The following is a 15,446-nucleotide window of genomic DNA, read 5'->3' as shown; positions in this document are numbered from 1 at the left end:
TATATGATCCACGTCTGGTAAAAATTATAAACCAAAAAAGTATTTTTTGAGCTTTTAACAACAATTTATGTTAAATGCTATCTCAAAGTTTAATTTTTATTGAAGAAAATAAGTGCTAACTTCCATACAAATTTTTTAAAACATCAAATTTTTATTTTAAATTTATCTATCTTCTTCTTCTATATATGTGAATGTGTGTTTGTTTGTATGTTTATATGTTTGTATGTTTGAACGTTATAGACTACTAAACGGCTGAACAGATTTTATTCAAATTTTCACAGCGTATTCCTGTATGTCTGGAATAGGTAATAGGTTACATTTTATTTTGAAATTCCAAGTGGGCGAGGAGCCACGCCCATATTAAGAAAATATTAAATCCGAATATTTTAGATAATATAACAGTTAGAGTCCTCAAATTTTGTCGGAGCAACGTTAGTGTCAATATAATTATTTAGGATAAAAAGTAGGCGGACTAGCATTAGGGGGCGTGGCACCTTCCATATAAATTAAATACAAAAATTCGTTTATCTTGGAAACTATTACAGTTAGAATCTTTAAATTTTGCACGAATAACTTTAACATCCATCGAAACATTTTGGGTAATAAATTGGCGGACTACCATGAGGGGAGCGGCACCTCCCATATTAATTAAAGGCAAAAATTCGTTTATCTGGAAAACTAATGGAACTAAATTCTTCAAATTTTGCACGAAGAACTTAAATATTCATCTGAACATTTTGGAGGAAAAAAAGCGGACTTTCATCTGGGGGGGTCTTGAATTAGTTTTAAAAAAGTAATTAGTAATTAGTAATTAGTTTTAAAAAAAAAATAAAAAATATATATACTTAACACAATTCGCAAATTTCAATTTGCCAATTTATATGAAATTTTGGTTCATAAAAAAATCTAAGTATAATTTCATAAAATTACTAAGTAATTTTCTAAAGCGAACATTATATGGAGGCCATGTCCAAATGAAAACCGATTTTGTCCATTTTGAATACCAATCAAACTGCAACAATAGTTTAGGTCCTATCGTTCTTTCAAGAGACTGACTGACTGACAGACATGTCTCGAGTTTGAGAATAAGAACCTAGAAAATTTCGATGTTACAAATGAAATCAAAGATTTATAATCGAAACTAGATAATTCAAATTAAATGTTTCACTTTTCTTAGCTTTTTAATCAGTTTCTAGTTAACAGTTTTTCAAATCAGTCGAAAAAACGAACGGTTAAAAAGGCGTTTTGTACCTATGTATATCCGAAATTTATTCTACAGCCAGGATGTATGATAACTTCTGTAAACAGATTTTCAGCATTTTTAAAACTTTTTGATGATATAAAAATATGATAAAAAAAAAACATTTTATAAAAAGTTTGGCGTTCGGTCAAAATTTCGCCGAACACCGAAAATTGACCGAACCTCACTTTTTACCGAACTCCGAACCCGTACCCGAACGTTACTAGAATTAAATATAAAATTTCGTTTATCTGATAATAGAACTTGATTTATAAAATTTTGCACAAATTAGTTTAGTATTCATTTGAACATTTTGGACTTAGTATTCATCTGAACATAGAAAAATTCGAAATGAAGAACTTTGAAATTCATGTGAACATTTAGAGCATAACGGGCGGACGTTCAATGGATGGATTGGCACAACATATATGAATTAAATACAAAATTTCGTGCATCTTGGAGACTCTTATATTATTCAAATTTTTTATAGATAGATAGAAATTGGCGATAGATAGAAACTGGGGAACTTGCAATAATTTGCTTGACATCTCTCATATGTAACATATTATAAATCTGGAAAACTATTGTAGTTAGAATCTTCAAAATCGTTAAGTGGGATTTTTATTTATACATATTCCTTTTAGGGTAGCAAAGCACACTGGGTATAGCTAGTAAGAGAATAATTATGCATGACTTTAATTTACTAGCATATTTAATGCATATTTTCGATATTTTACGCTTTTAGCTTATATTTTCATATTTTATACTTTGTTTTCTTTTTAATTTTAAGAAATCATTAAACTTTTATTAAGAATAAATTTTAAACATCTTAAAATCATATTTTTCGTTTCTACTGCATATTGGGCATAAACACTTTTTGGAGTTCTTTTTTTAGTAAATATAAAAAATAAAAATAAATATAAAAAAATAATATTTTGAACCGAAAAGGTATTGTAGTAACTCTTAATAATAAAGCATTTAATTTAATTTTTACCTTAATTCAGAAATATTTTAAAAATTTGTTGACAAAAATGAGATATTCTATTAATATGGGCCTATCCTTATAAATTTGGGTTGAGGAATTTACGTCTAAATTAAAGTTATTTATGCAGAATATCATGGTGATATTAGTGTTTATAAGTGAATTTTGACCATCAAGTTATTTCTGAAGGGGACTTTATATGTACACTTTAAGGTGGGTGTGGGACCAATGGTTTTGGTTGTTAAAAACATCAGCACAAACGCATAATACCCTCCCCACTATAGTGGTGTAGGGTATAATTTACGTAACGACTTAAATCTTCTCTCTGAAAAAATTATCACTATTTTTCATCAGCTAAAGAAATTTCACCATCTAAATGCTCGAGCTCGATCCGCGCGATATATTGGTAATAATTTCAGAGATATTTTTTCACATTTTGCTTAACGTTTCCATTAAATGGTTAATTTGATCAAAAAGGAGTCGGTTGAATTAAGAAATTCTTATTTTATAGCTGAGTAAGAAACATTCCATATTTTTGAAAATTCTCATATAGAAATATTTTTCATATTTTCCACAATTTTTTTGAACAAAAATTATATTGTTATGCATGTTCAACATTGTTCATACATATTTCTGTCGAAAAGCAGTAACATGACCTAAAAGTAACACAATATAGAACGGAAATCTTTAGAAATCTCCAAGGAAAACGTTTAGTTAGAATATGTATGTTTTAATGTTTTAACAAAAACCAGTCCATAAAACCTAAAAAAAAAAACTGTGACAAAATAAACTCATTTCCAGAAAAAAAACTCAACCTCAATTAATATTCAAGGTTGAAACATTGAACATAAAAAAACTGCACTACGAGAGTAACAATAACTAATTAATCCACAAAAAGTCAAAGCATTTCTTTTAAACGCTAAAGATGTTCTTAAAAAAATGTATAGACCTCAAGGAAAAAATTACATAACTAATGTCTAAATAATGGTTGATGTTGTTGTACTTGTACCAAATTTTTATTTTACACAATTTTAGAGCACAACAACAAATAGCTTAAACAACTTTAAAAACGCTAAATGTGAAAATTACACTAAATGTGTGGAATAAATAGAACAATGGACAGCAAGGACATTTTTATACGAGCACGACCAACATTTTGAAATTTTAACAATAAAAAAGAAACTAAAACATTTTTTTTTTCGAAAACCAAAATAATTCATAAATCATAAAAATGCATGTCATAAAAAATTTAATGCTCTCGCGCCGCACACACTCACATGCACTAGTATACCTATGGTCGGACGGACACATAGTTGCATAATAGCTCTGTGAAATTTACCAGGCCTTAAATCAGTATTTTTTTGATATTATGCACTTTTGTAGATACAAAACAACAATAAAACTGTCATCATGTCATTTTTATGAAAAATTATAAAAAATATACAAAATGTACAAAACCATAAAAAAGAACTTCACGATTTCAAGGATAAAATCTTAGTAAATCTTTAGTTTTTTTTGTTCTTGGTTTCTGGTAAATTGAAGGATGGTTTGTTGTGACTTTTTGAGTGTGTGTATGTATTTACACGGGGCTTGTTATCAGCTCATTATCTTGGGCAAAATTCTCTATGAATTCGTTCAATATAATTTTCTACATACATACCTATGTACATATATTTACAATTTAATATTTAAGGTGATTTTTGTTACGCAATGTTTCTGTATAGTACAATATAGTAAAGTACACTGAAAAAATATGTATATATAGTTCTAGCTCAGCTACTATCGCCTATGAACATAAGTCAGCTGTTAATAATGATGAAATATTCCAAACCGCATAGTATTTGCTAGTTTAAGATATCTAATGTGGAAATAGACAGCTTTAAACAAACGTCGCTGATAGTTGGGATATTGATGATAGACATTTCGATAAACCAGATTGTAATTTGTTATCTGTTTTGGAGATTATTATCAGCACTACAAGCCATTCCAATTTACAATACCTAAAGCAATTTTTTATCCAGTTTTGCTATTTTTGAAAATATATCGATAAAATTTTTCATAATTTTGCTTTTTTATTTCGTATATTATTACACCGTCCCACAAAAAAAGAAAAAATCGTTAGATATGAACCAGATGATATACATACGTCTGAATCTATAAATTTAGTGGAGAAAAACTGCGTTTTTAGTTTTTAATTTCGTGATCCTATGTCCTGTCTAAAGGACTTCAAAGTTTTAAAGAAGTATATTTTTCAAAAAATATTTAAAAATACTTCTGTATCTCAAACAATGTCAAAAGAACAAGAAGAGTTGGGAATATTTTGTATTATTGTAACCTATACCACTTTAGTGGAGGGAGGGGGTATATTGGGTTTGTGCTGATGTTTATAATAATATTGGCCCTATCCCACCTTAAAGTCTACCAATCGGCTTAGAATCATTTTCTGAGTCGATTTAGCTATGTAATCCTTGTAATCAAACTCAGGTTTGAAGATAATTCAATGAAATTTGGTACATGATCTTCTATTGTCCCAGAGGCGAAACCTATTGAAAATGGTTAAGATCGTTCTATTATTTCACCTAGCCCCAACTGAACTCCCGAATAGTGCTTGTAAGCCTTTTAATCAAACTACAGGTAGCAATTTTGAAGATAATTTAATGAAATTTGCACATGATCTTCTGTGGTACCGGAGACGAGGTCTATTGAAGTGGTTAACATCGGTCCATTATTTCACCTAGCCCCCATGCAACTGAACCCGCCGAATAGGGCTTTTAAGTTCATAATTATGTTTAATTACTCGTATCTTAACTTAAATGACCATACTTTTATTCAACAATTAATGGCTTAAGTATATCTGAGGAAAGGTATAATTCAACTTAAATGATTTGTTATGAAAACTAAATTACATTTTATTTTTGTAACAAGTGTAGGGTATTATATGGTCGGCCTCGACGACTATAATTTCTTACTTGTTTTTATTTTATACCGCCAGGATAAAAAGATGTCTAAAATGTATTTTACAATTTTATCCTTTAATATGAATATTATTCTTTCAGAAAAAAATTGAAGGGCATTTCTGATCTTGACAGAATAAAATAAAAATAACTCAAAATATTTTATAACTCTTATTGTTCATAGTAGGGTAAAAAGTAATTATTTATTTTTTTTAATGTGCTCCTTTGAAGTCCTTTTATAAGGAAACAGGATCACAAAATATAAAACTGTGAACCTAATTTTGCTTGATTTAATCTCTAGTTTCAGACTTATGTATATCATCTGGTTCGTCTAATTTTGATTATTGGAAGGTGTTATTATAAAATTTTCTTTCATCGGTATGTATTTTAATTTTCCAATAATAAAATGATATATTCTTCTATTTTTGAACTCGAGCTAACAAAATTTCTAATTAAATTTTTTTAAGTGTATATATTTTCTCTCTCTGTCTCTTTCTATTTTACCTTTGCTCGATTATTACAGCGGTAAAGGTAATAAATCATAAAAATATGTTTTTATTGTTTAACTAAAACGAAAAGGCACAAAACACAAAAAAATATAAACAGGCACCATAACAAAATAAAAAGGTTCAATGTTGTCTGTCTGTCTATCCTTTAGTAAGACTACTTTGACTATTTGAATCGTTTATATTAATTTTTTTCTGCTTGTCTCGACTTGACTCGTTACACGGTGGATTGGCAAAATTACAGAAAAAATTCTTAATACGTATTACCAGAAAATATTACTCTTAATCTGGTTGTATTTACAAAACACAACAAAATTCAAACCTGGCTCAGGTGAAAAAGAGGGCTTGTGTTTTGTAGTGTTTATGTGTGTGGACGATCGCGCCCTCATACATAGTTCCGATAACAAAACCACCAATGAAGTTAAAAACTTTCTCTTTTGCATGCGTCTATTTAGAATCTATGTGTTGTGCAATGTTTTTGTTTTCTTCAAAATTACACAATTTTACACCCCTAAATCAGCAGACAAAATTGATAAATATGATTTATGACAATATTTCTTTAATTTCACAATAGATTCTTATTGCTATAGCCTGCTTTTGGCGCTTAGCAAATTGTATTCGAACAATTGTTTCTGATTGTTAGTGGTACAAAGTCTAAATACTATTGATTGTGTTAGAAGCTGTCTGCTACTTTTTGCTAAATACTTAGTTTATTGTTAATTGTTACAAATGTATTAATTTTACTTTATTTGCAAATGTTTTGCTGCTGTTTTAAGATTTCTTTTTATTTTTAATTACTAATCTAAAACAGTGACTCGTGTGAAGTTTACTACATAAAATTTTTTGCTATTTTTATAATAAAAGTTATGAAATAGTAAGATCAAAATACAAAATCCAGTTCAATGCTGCAAATAAATATGCATTTTATATAAGAACGATATACGAAAATGTATGTTTTTACTAATATTTATGTAATTAATTAAGTTATGTGACCGACAATTAACATTAATTTTAAAAAAATTTTTGGTTTTTAATTATTTTTACCGATTGCCAAGTTGTAAATTAGACACTATTTGTATTGGCTAAAAATCAAATCTGTGCGAAATTTAATAAAATATTATACTTTTTGTTGGATACTGAGCGAGAATTTTAATTTGATGATTAAAAGCCAATGGATAATCAGTTAAGTTTATATAATATGTTAATATTCTGTTTTTTTTGAGTACTACTTTAAACTTTGTAATTTGCTGTATTGGTTGCTCCAAAAAAAGTTCGAAGTTTATCGCAAATGCCTCTTAGAAACTCCGAAATTTTCAAGAAATAATTTGAAAATCTTACAAATGGTTGTACGTTTTATTATCAAAAAATTTATCATTATTTAAAAATCAGTAACATATCAAATTCCCAGTTTAACAATTTTACCCTAGTAATTTTTGTATATATTGCAGTTATTTAAATTCATTTTCTTTTTGAATTTCAGATATTACGCCGGATTTACAAAAAACACTATAAATGTACATTATTAACTCACGTGTTTTTCTCAATGTTTATTAAAATGTCATTTACCGCAAAAAATGAATGAAAACATCACAACAAATCGTTAAAAAGTCATAAAAATCAAGTATATATTCCACAAGAACCTATAAAATCTCGAATATGACTTTTATCACGATGTGTACAATATTTACAATTCAATCAGAGAGCAGATAAAATAACACTCCTACCATTAAAAAATTAACTTAAAATGATACAATAACAACAAAATTATCACAACGATGGATGTCAAATTGGTAGCTGTGGCAGACAGTGGCGGTGGCAGTTGCAAGCAATAATACAAAATAACACCTCATAAAAGTAATAAAATCTAAGAATAATGATGCCAACAACATACATTCAACGAGGCAGCCAACCAACCAGTCATTTAACCAACAATTTAACATAAAAATAACAACAACAAAAGTAAGTGGAGAGAGAATGAAAGAAAAACATCAAAAGCCATAATTATTGAATACGTCACGGAACTAGAGACATACATACGTATGTACATACAATCAAGAAAACAACAAAACACATGAAATTAAATAAAATTTTTATATCTTTTTTATGAGATGTCATCATCATGTCAAAGTCAATGAATGGCTGAAAATACATATTAGATACGACAGCAGCAACAACTACAACAATGGAAGATCATTAAAATCATCATAAAATGAAGAGAGTTAAAGAATCCACCACTCAAAATGAACTCAAAGGTGCAAAGCATTCTCATAACAAACATCCTGTAGGACCTAAGGAAACATACAATACATTATGTTTGAAGTTCGGTTCACACATAGGATTTCACTCAAACCATCCCTACGATCAACGATCACTTCAAACACATTCTCATTTCTATTCTTTATTTCTTTTTCTGAGTGAGAGCAAGATATAAGAAAAAAATATTAAAACATAAAATCCAAATACTCATATCTACTTATTAACTGGCGCTAAGTCGTAAAAAGGCCATAAAAATCATCTTATACTCGTATGTGTCCGGATTAATCCAATACATACTACATTGTTGCTGTTGGCATCTTAACATCGAAAAGACCGCAAAATTATTTGAATGGTTTATTTTGTTTTCCGCTTTTATTTTTATTTTCTTTTTTATTATTTATTTATTTACTTGTTTTGTTTTGACGATTTGATGGTTTGTAACTCAATTTGCTTGACATTTAATTGTTGTCATCATAGATTTTACGACTTTTTAATAGTCCGCTTAAATTTCAATAAAAAAGTTGTTAAATTTTTACGATTTTTTAAGTGTGTGTTGTTCTTTCTTTTGTTTGATTTCATCTTTTATTTAAAATATTTTGGATTATCAACAACAAGTAAGTATGAGTGAGTATTTACTAGGGTGATCGAATATTCGACATTTTCCAAAAACCGGTTTTCGAATAGTTCGAATAGTTGACATTTAAAAAAAAACGGTTGATATTTTTCAAATTCAGAAAAAAACCGGTTAACCGGTTTTTCATTATAAATAAAAAAATATATTTTAATTTGAAAAACTTAATGTTTATGTTTAAATTTGATTAATAAAACATGGCCCGAAATGATTTTTAACAGTTTAAAAGATTATAACTTTAGATCTAGTCGTCTGATTTACATTATTTCTTTAATATAAAAAAATTAGGAAAAAAATGGGACACTTCTGTTAAACATAAGGTACTATGTAATCCTAGCTTATTTTAAAAGCCCTGTTTAGGAAATTTGCATAGGCATTCCAACACTTCCATATAATTTCAGCCGTAAATTAATTATTGTAATTGGAATATAATCATAAAATTGATAAAATTTTATCAAACAGTTATCAATTTTACAAATAATTTTTTTTTAAATTATTTAGGAAAATCAAAAAAGTTTAACCAAAGGAGCTTTAGAAAAATATACGCTAGCTCCTCGACTCGAATATTTTTAAAATTTAGTCATTTAAATAATCTTTGAATACAAAGCAAATAAAAGTATTCGAAACCGGGTTTTAAAAAGTGAAAAAACCGGGTTATTCGATATTCGAAAAATCAACATTAAGAAAAAACCGACACTGGTAAAGCAGAAAAAACCGGTTTTAAAACCGGTTGAAAAATCGAGTCGATCACCCTAGTATTTACTTATTTATAACTATATTGACCTCATACATACATACGTGTAAGTCTATGTAAATAATGCGTTCAAAATCCTAAAATTTACTTATATAATAGCATTTTAAGTCATTGTTTTTACACGGGGTTGTCATTGGAGGCAACGCTCGCTTACAAAAAGGGAGAGTTAGGTAAGTACTTACTTTGATTGCCTGCAAATGCGGAGTTAAGTAAGTAGTTTTGTTTCTGAGAAAAAATTGTCTGCGTGAATACGTCCACTGCGTCTTCTATTAGTTTTCACCAAAAAATAATAATTTTTTATCGTTTGTGTAAAAAACAAAGTTCGAAAAAAATATGTCAAGGCTAAAAATTAAGTACTTATATAATATATTATTTGTAAGTCATTACTAGACTCCTTCTTAGTAATGCAGACGGTATGTTGAGTAAATATACATATGTCATTGCCCTGTTTTTTTGCTGGGTATGTATGTATGTATGTATATAAATTTAATGTCCTAAATTTGAATATAAAAAAACTTGATGATTTTATTACTATGATAGTGCATTTCTCATAAGTATTTTGCAATTGCCAAGTTAACTTTTAATCCCATATGACCGAAACTAGTTAGAAATCTGTTATAAGTCGCAAAATTTTTACAAAAAAATCAAATATGTGCATGTAACATAATATTTCTGGATAGGTATCCCTCATGACTTTTTTTTTTTGAATTCTAAGGTGTTTTAAAATATAAATAAAATGCAATTTTTGTCATAATTATTTCACACATTGTTAAATAAGTTTTTTTATTGTGCTTGTTTATAAACTTGACACCATTTTACAAAACGATTAACAAATTTCACAACAATCAGGTTTCTGGCCCATCTTTCCAAAAACGGCTGTTTTTGCTGGCTGGTTGGTTTTACTTCTAAAAAAATAACTCCCATAAATTCAACATATTATTGACGACGAGATGACTTTTAACTAAATGAAGAAAAAGAAAATACAAAAAATTTGAAATTCAACTGAATCAGGTTCTACTACTTGCATCTACTCTCAACATTTAACGATTTTTTTCTTTCGCGAGTGGTTTATTTTTTTTAGCTTATATTGTTGCTGTAACTTCCACACCTTTCTCACCCTCACTACCTCCCTGCCAGTAGTCATCACATGTACCAGGTTTTGGATTCTCATTTCAATTTGCGGTTAAAATGGGTAAATGAGTGAGAGTGTGTGCATGAGTTTATGTGCGTGTGTTTGTTTCGATGCCGACATTGTCAATTTGCTTAATAAAAGTCAAATTTAACGATTATTTTACGCGATTATCATTAAAAATCAGTGTAAAACGTTTGCCATTGAAACTATTATTTGTATTGATTTTTTATTCAATCAACTTGTCATTTTTTCATTTTTATTGGTTTTTAATTCAATTGATCGTTTTATTCGATATTCGTTTTGTTTTGGTAGCTTTATTGATATTCAATTATTGGTGATTTCATATTAAGATTGTTGTTGCTTTTTGTTGTTGTTATTGTTTGCTTTTTAGTTAATAATTTTAGAATTTTATGAGATTGACATGGATTTTAAAGTGGAATGTTCAGGTATCTGGCCCATACGGTGACTGTCAATCGGAATATGATCGCGATGTATTTTTGGTATTTTATGATGTTGAATGTCTCTTAACTTATTTTTATGTTGGTCAAATGCATTTATTTATAAACAAATTTGTCATCAATTCGATTGGAATTAAAACCAAGCGAGGAATATATCTAAAGTTTTTTTTTTTTTTTTTAAATTTTAAATACATTTAATTGTAAAACAATTTTTAATTTATAGAATTAATATTAATAACTCTTATAAGCAACACAGCAAAAATTGGGTAATGACTTCTACTTACATAACCACTTACTTTTCAATGAATACTACTTACCGTTTGCATTACTTTTAAGTACTCTTATAATAACTTAAATATAATCAGATTTATTATTTTGAGTTTTGCCGTTTTATTTGAACATTTTATTGAATCGCGAGGTAGCAACTGTTTCTTACACATACAGAAAGAAAATAGCTTTTTGGCTTGAAAACCATTATTGAACACACAATATAATAAATAAGCAGTGGTGTTGTGAGTAAGACAGCGAACTAACGAACAAGAAGCCCAGGTTCGTATTCTGCGAGAGCAATTTTTCATTTTTAAAACAAAACAACTTTTTATTTCCTTATTTGTAAGTATGTACTTATTTAAGTAGTGATTTGTAAGCGAGTGTGGTAAGTACTTGCCTCCAATGTAATCACCGTGTTAAGATAATGAGTTAAAATGCCTATAAAGATGTAGTGTAAAGCGGCTTTTTTATCATTTTAACTCATTACTTTTCAGTGTAAGTTTCTTTAGTTCGCTGTAATACTCTCAACATCACTGCTTAGTTAAATAAACTCAAAATTTCAAAATAATTACTTACGTATCTGCTTATATGTAAGTCATTAAAATAGTACTTAAAAGTAATACAGACGGTATGCAGTAGTCATTGAAAAGTAAGTGGTTATATGCATAAGTACAAGCTGGGTTGTACATTAAATTCCATTTTTTCATTTATATCCTTTAATTAATTTAATATATCTCAAAAATAATCACAATTTTATTATGAAAACACATGATGTAGCAACTCAATTTGTCTCTAAAATTGTTTAAATAACTTTATTTTGTTATTTATAAATAACAAAATAAAGTTAAAAATGTTACTTACTTTAAATATATATACATATGTACAAATATTTTCCTTCGATTTTTAAAGTCCTCCGATATAAGTAACATTTTAAATTTTAACGTTTTAAAATTTTACAACAAAACAACAAACCATAAACGTTTGAACTTATACACTACAGTGAACTGTTAACAACTCATTATATTTCATAATTTAAATGTGCCATTCCACATCATCAGTAAATAAAGCAATTACCCGAATGACTTAATTAACCAAATTAAAAAAGTAACAAAAAATCTAACATAAATAAAAAACATTTCGGTAAATGTAACCCAAATTGAGAAAACTAAAAGTTCAAATATTACAGTTCTTAACTATTTTTTTGTTCTTCCAACTTGTGGTAGAACAATATTTATTGATATTCTACGAAAGGTTTAATCGAACAATTATAGTTGTTGCATGCAACTGCACTTGATAAAGAATGAACTTAAATGAATAAGAATAGAGAGACAGGCAACAAACAAACAGTTAAACGCAAATACAAAAGAAATCAAACGAAAAGTTAAAAATTGTGTGCAAAAGTCTCGTTAAAAATCCAGCAGTAGTAAGGAGAATGAACAGAGACGAAAATACACAAATATGAAAGTATAGTAGGCCATGAACGACCATAGATACCCTACATCAGTTATGAGTATATTGTGACACAGGAATAATAATAACTTTTAATAATGTTGAATTTTTCTTAATTTCGATATATTTAGAAATTTTTGAAAAGGCTATATGTGGGGGCAATGGTCAAATATGGACCAATCGTAACAACATTTAGTGGATGGTTATATGTTGATATAAAAGTTAGATATGCCAAATTTCATCGTAATAAAATTGTTTATAAGGGGAATTTTGTATGAGGGCTAGCGTCATCTGTGGCCCGATCATTACCAAATTTGACAGGCTTACATAAAATTAATTTGTACAGATATGTATGAAATTTTTGTATATTTGACATCATTATGAGCACAAAACTCAATTTGACTAGGTGAAATAATGGAACGATATCAGCCAAAATCAATAGGGTTCGTCCTTGGGTCAAAGGTAATATTAATCGAGTCAGTAAATGATTCTAAGCCGATTGGTATACTTTAAGGTGGGTACAGGACCAATAATTTTGTGCGTTACAATTATCAGCACAAATCCCAACTAGAGTGGTGTAGGGTATAAAAAACTTAAAAGCCGAAATTTAATATAAAGTACTCTTACCAGCGAAACAATCTTAATTTTTGATACGTTTGTTTACACCCACTTTACACGTTTCCTTTTGCGAAGTTCGATTTGTTTTTGTTTCATTTTAAGTACTTTTTGGTGCCGGGGTTCAGTTATTTTGGCACATTGTTTAAATGAAATCAAGAATTTTAGCTAACAAATACTTCAAGACTGGCTGTTTTTTTTTTTCATTAGTAAAAAGCATGATGTTGAAGGTACTATCGAGTAAACTCTAACGAGAAAGTGTCCTTTATATTTGAGAGTTCACTAAAAAATTAAAAATTCAGAGGTTCTTAACTCACACTACACATTGTGGAGATGGGACTAGACATCAGAGCATTGATTTAAGGAAAGTAGTACTTGATCTAATAGTATACCTACATATCAATACTGCTAAAGTTTATATGTATAAGAATGAGTACAATATCTCCATGTAATTCATGCATACTTATATTCAAAATATGAAGAAAATATTTTCTGAATATGTTCTGAATAGATACCTAGCCTACGATCTTGGTCTTTTCTACAGTTATCAGCTGGAAAATGATTAAATTATGAAATGAGAACTTTACATACATATTTAATAACTATAATTTACCCATTGTGCAAATATATATTAAATTATTGTGAAATACAACCAAAATGAACTACATTAAATTATAATTCAAAAATATATGAAAAAAAACAAAATAAATTGAAAGATCCTTGTTTGGTTTGAGCTGTCAGTCTACATTGTGTCAGTTTGAATGAAAATATAGAAATGTATTTCAAGTAAATTTAATGAAACCACAACAATCGTGCATAGAAATCAGAAGGCACGATTTATAATCCTCCTCTTAGAGCTCACAACAGCAGCAGGTCATAATTGTTAAATCCACTGTTAAACCTTGCCGTGAGTTAGTGCCTGAGTGAGTGTCTAACTGATTGACTTAAACAATACCATGTCTATTATCCGTTTACGTTTAAGTGTAGAGGTGTGTGTTTGTTTGTCATATTTAAATGTCTTTAAGGCATGACTTTGACGAAAAGTGTTTAACATTTACTTCACACAGATTCATTATCGGTAAAAATAATGAAGTGAGCAATTTGACTTTTGAGGGTTATCGCAAGATTAAATTTAAGTATTTTACGATACGGAACCAAAGACGAAAACAACTAGCAAATCACCTAAACACACTAATTTAAATCCAACTTACTAACTCTATAATCGCAAACTAAAGAATACAAACAAACAATAGAAAAATGCTGTATGTGAGTGACTATGTGTGTGTGGCAAGTTCACAAGTAGCACCCACAAACGACATGCAAATAATGTTGCAAGTAACCAGCACTCCGTACGTAACAACAATGTGTATGTATGTGTTTGTATGTACAACGAATATTGTTTGTTTGATGAATTGCGGTTGAACGGCTTAAACGTGATTATGGTCGTTTAAATAATGGGCGTAATTACTTTATTTCGTTTACTTAGTTAAGATTATTCTCAGTTAAAGTTTTCAATGGATTGTGGTGGATTTAGGTGGTTACTTACTTATGATTATTACGGCTAACTACTATATAAACTATCAAGTTTGCTATTTTTAACACAAAATTGACTTGTTGAGTTTTGAAAAAATGTTTTACTTAAATTTGATTAGGTACGGTTTTAAGATTATACTAGAAACGATGTAAACAAATAGACAAGGATTTCTTGCAAATGTAATCCTCAGTTCCTTCTGTTAATTATACCCTACACCACTTTAGTGGGGAGGGTATATTGGGTTTGTGCTGATGTTTGTAACGCACAATAATATTGGCCCTATACCCACCTTAAAGTATACCAATGAAATTTGGTACATGACCTTCTATTGTTACAGGGACGAAGCCTATTGAAAATGGTTGAGATCGGTCCATTATTTCACCTAGCCCCCATACAACTGAACCCACGAATAGGGCTTGTAAACCTTGTAATCAAACTACAGGTCGCAATTTTGAAGATAATTCAATGAAATTTGGCACACGATCTTCTTTAGTACCGGAGACGAAGCCTATTGAAAATGGTTTACATCGGTCCATTATTTCACCTAGCCCCCATACAACTGAACCCCCGAATAGGGCTTGTAAACCTTGTAATCAAACTACAGGTCGCAATTTTAAAGATAATTCAATGAAATTTGGCATATGATCTTTTATGTTACCGGAGAC

This window comes from Lucilia sericata, unplaced genomic scaffold, assembly GCF_015586225.1.
Source record: "Lucilia sericata isolate MDLA Ls3-8-SP2 unplaced genomic scaffold, ASM1558622v1 Contig000052F_arrow, whole genome shotgun sequence".
In the NCBI taxonomy this organism is placed as follows: domain Eukaryota; kingdom Metazoa; phylum Arthropoda; class Insecta; order Diptera; family Calliphoridae; genus Lucilia; species Lucilia sericata.
This window is presented reverse-complemented; position numbering follows the sequence as displayed.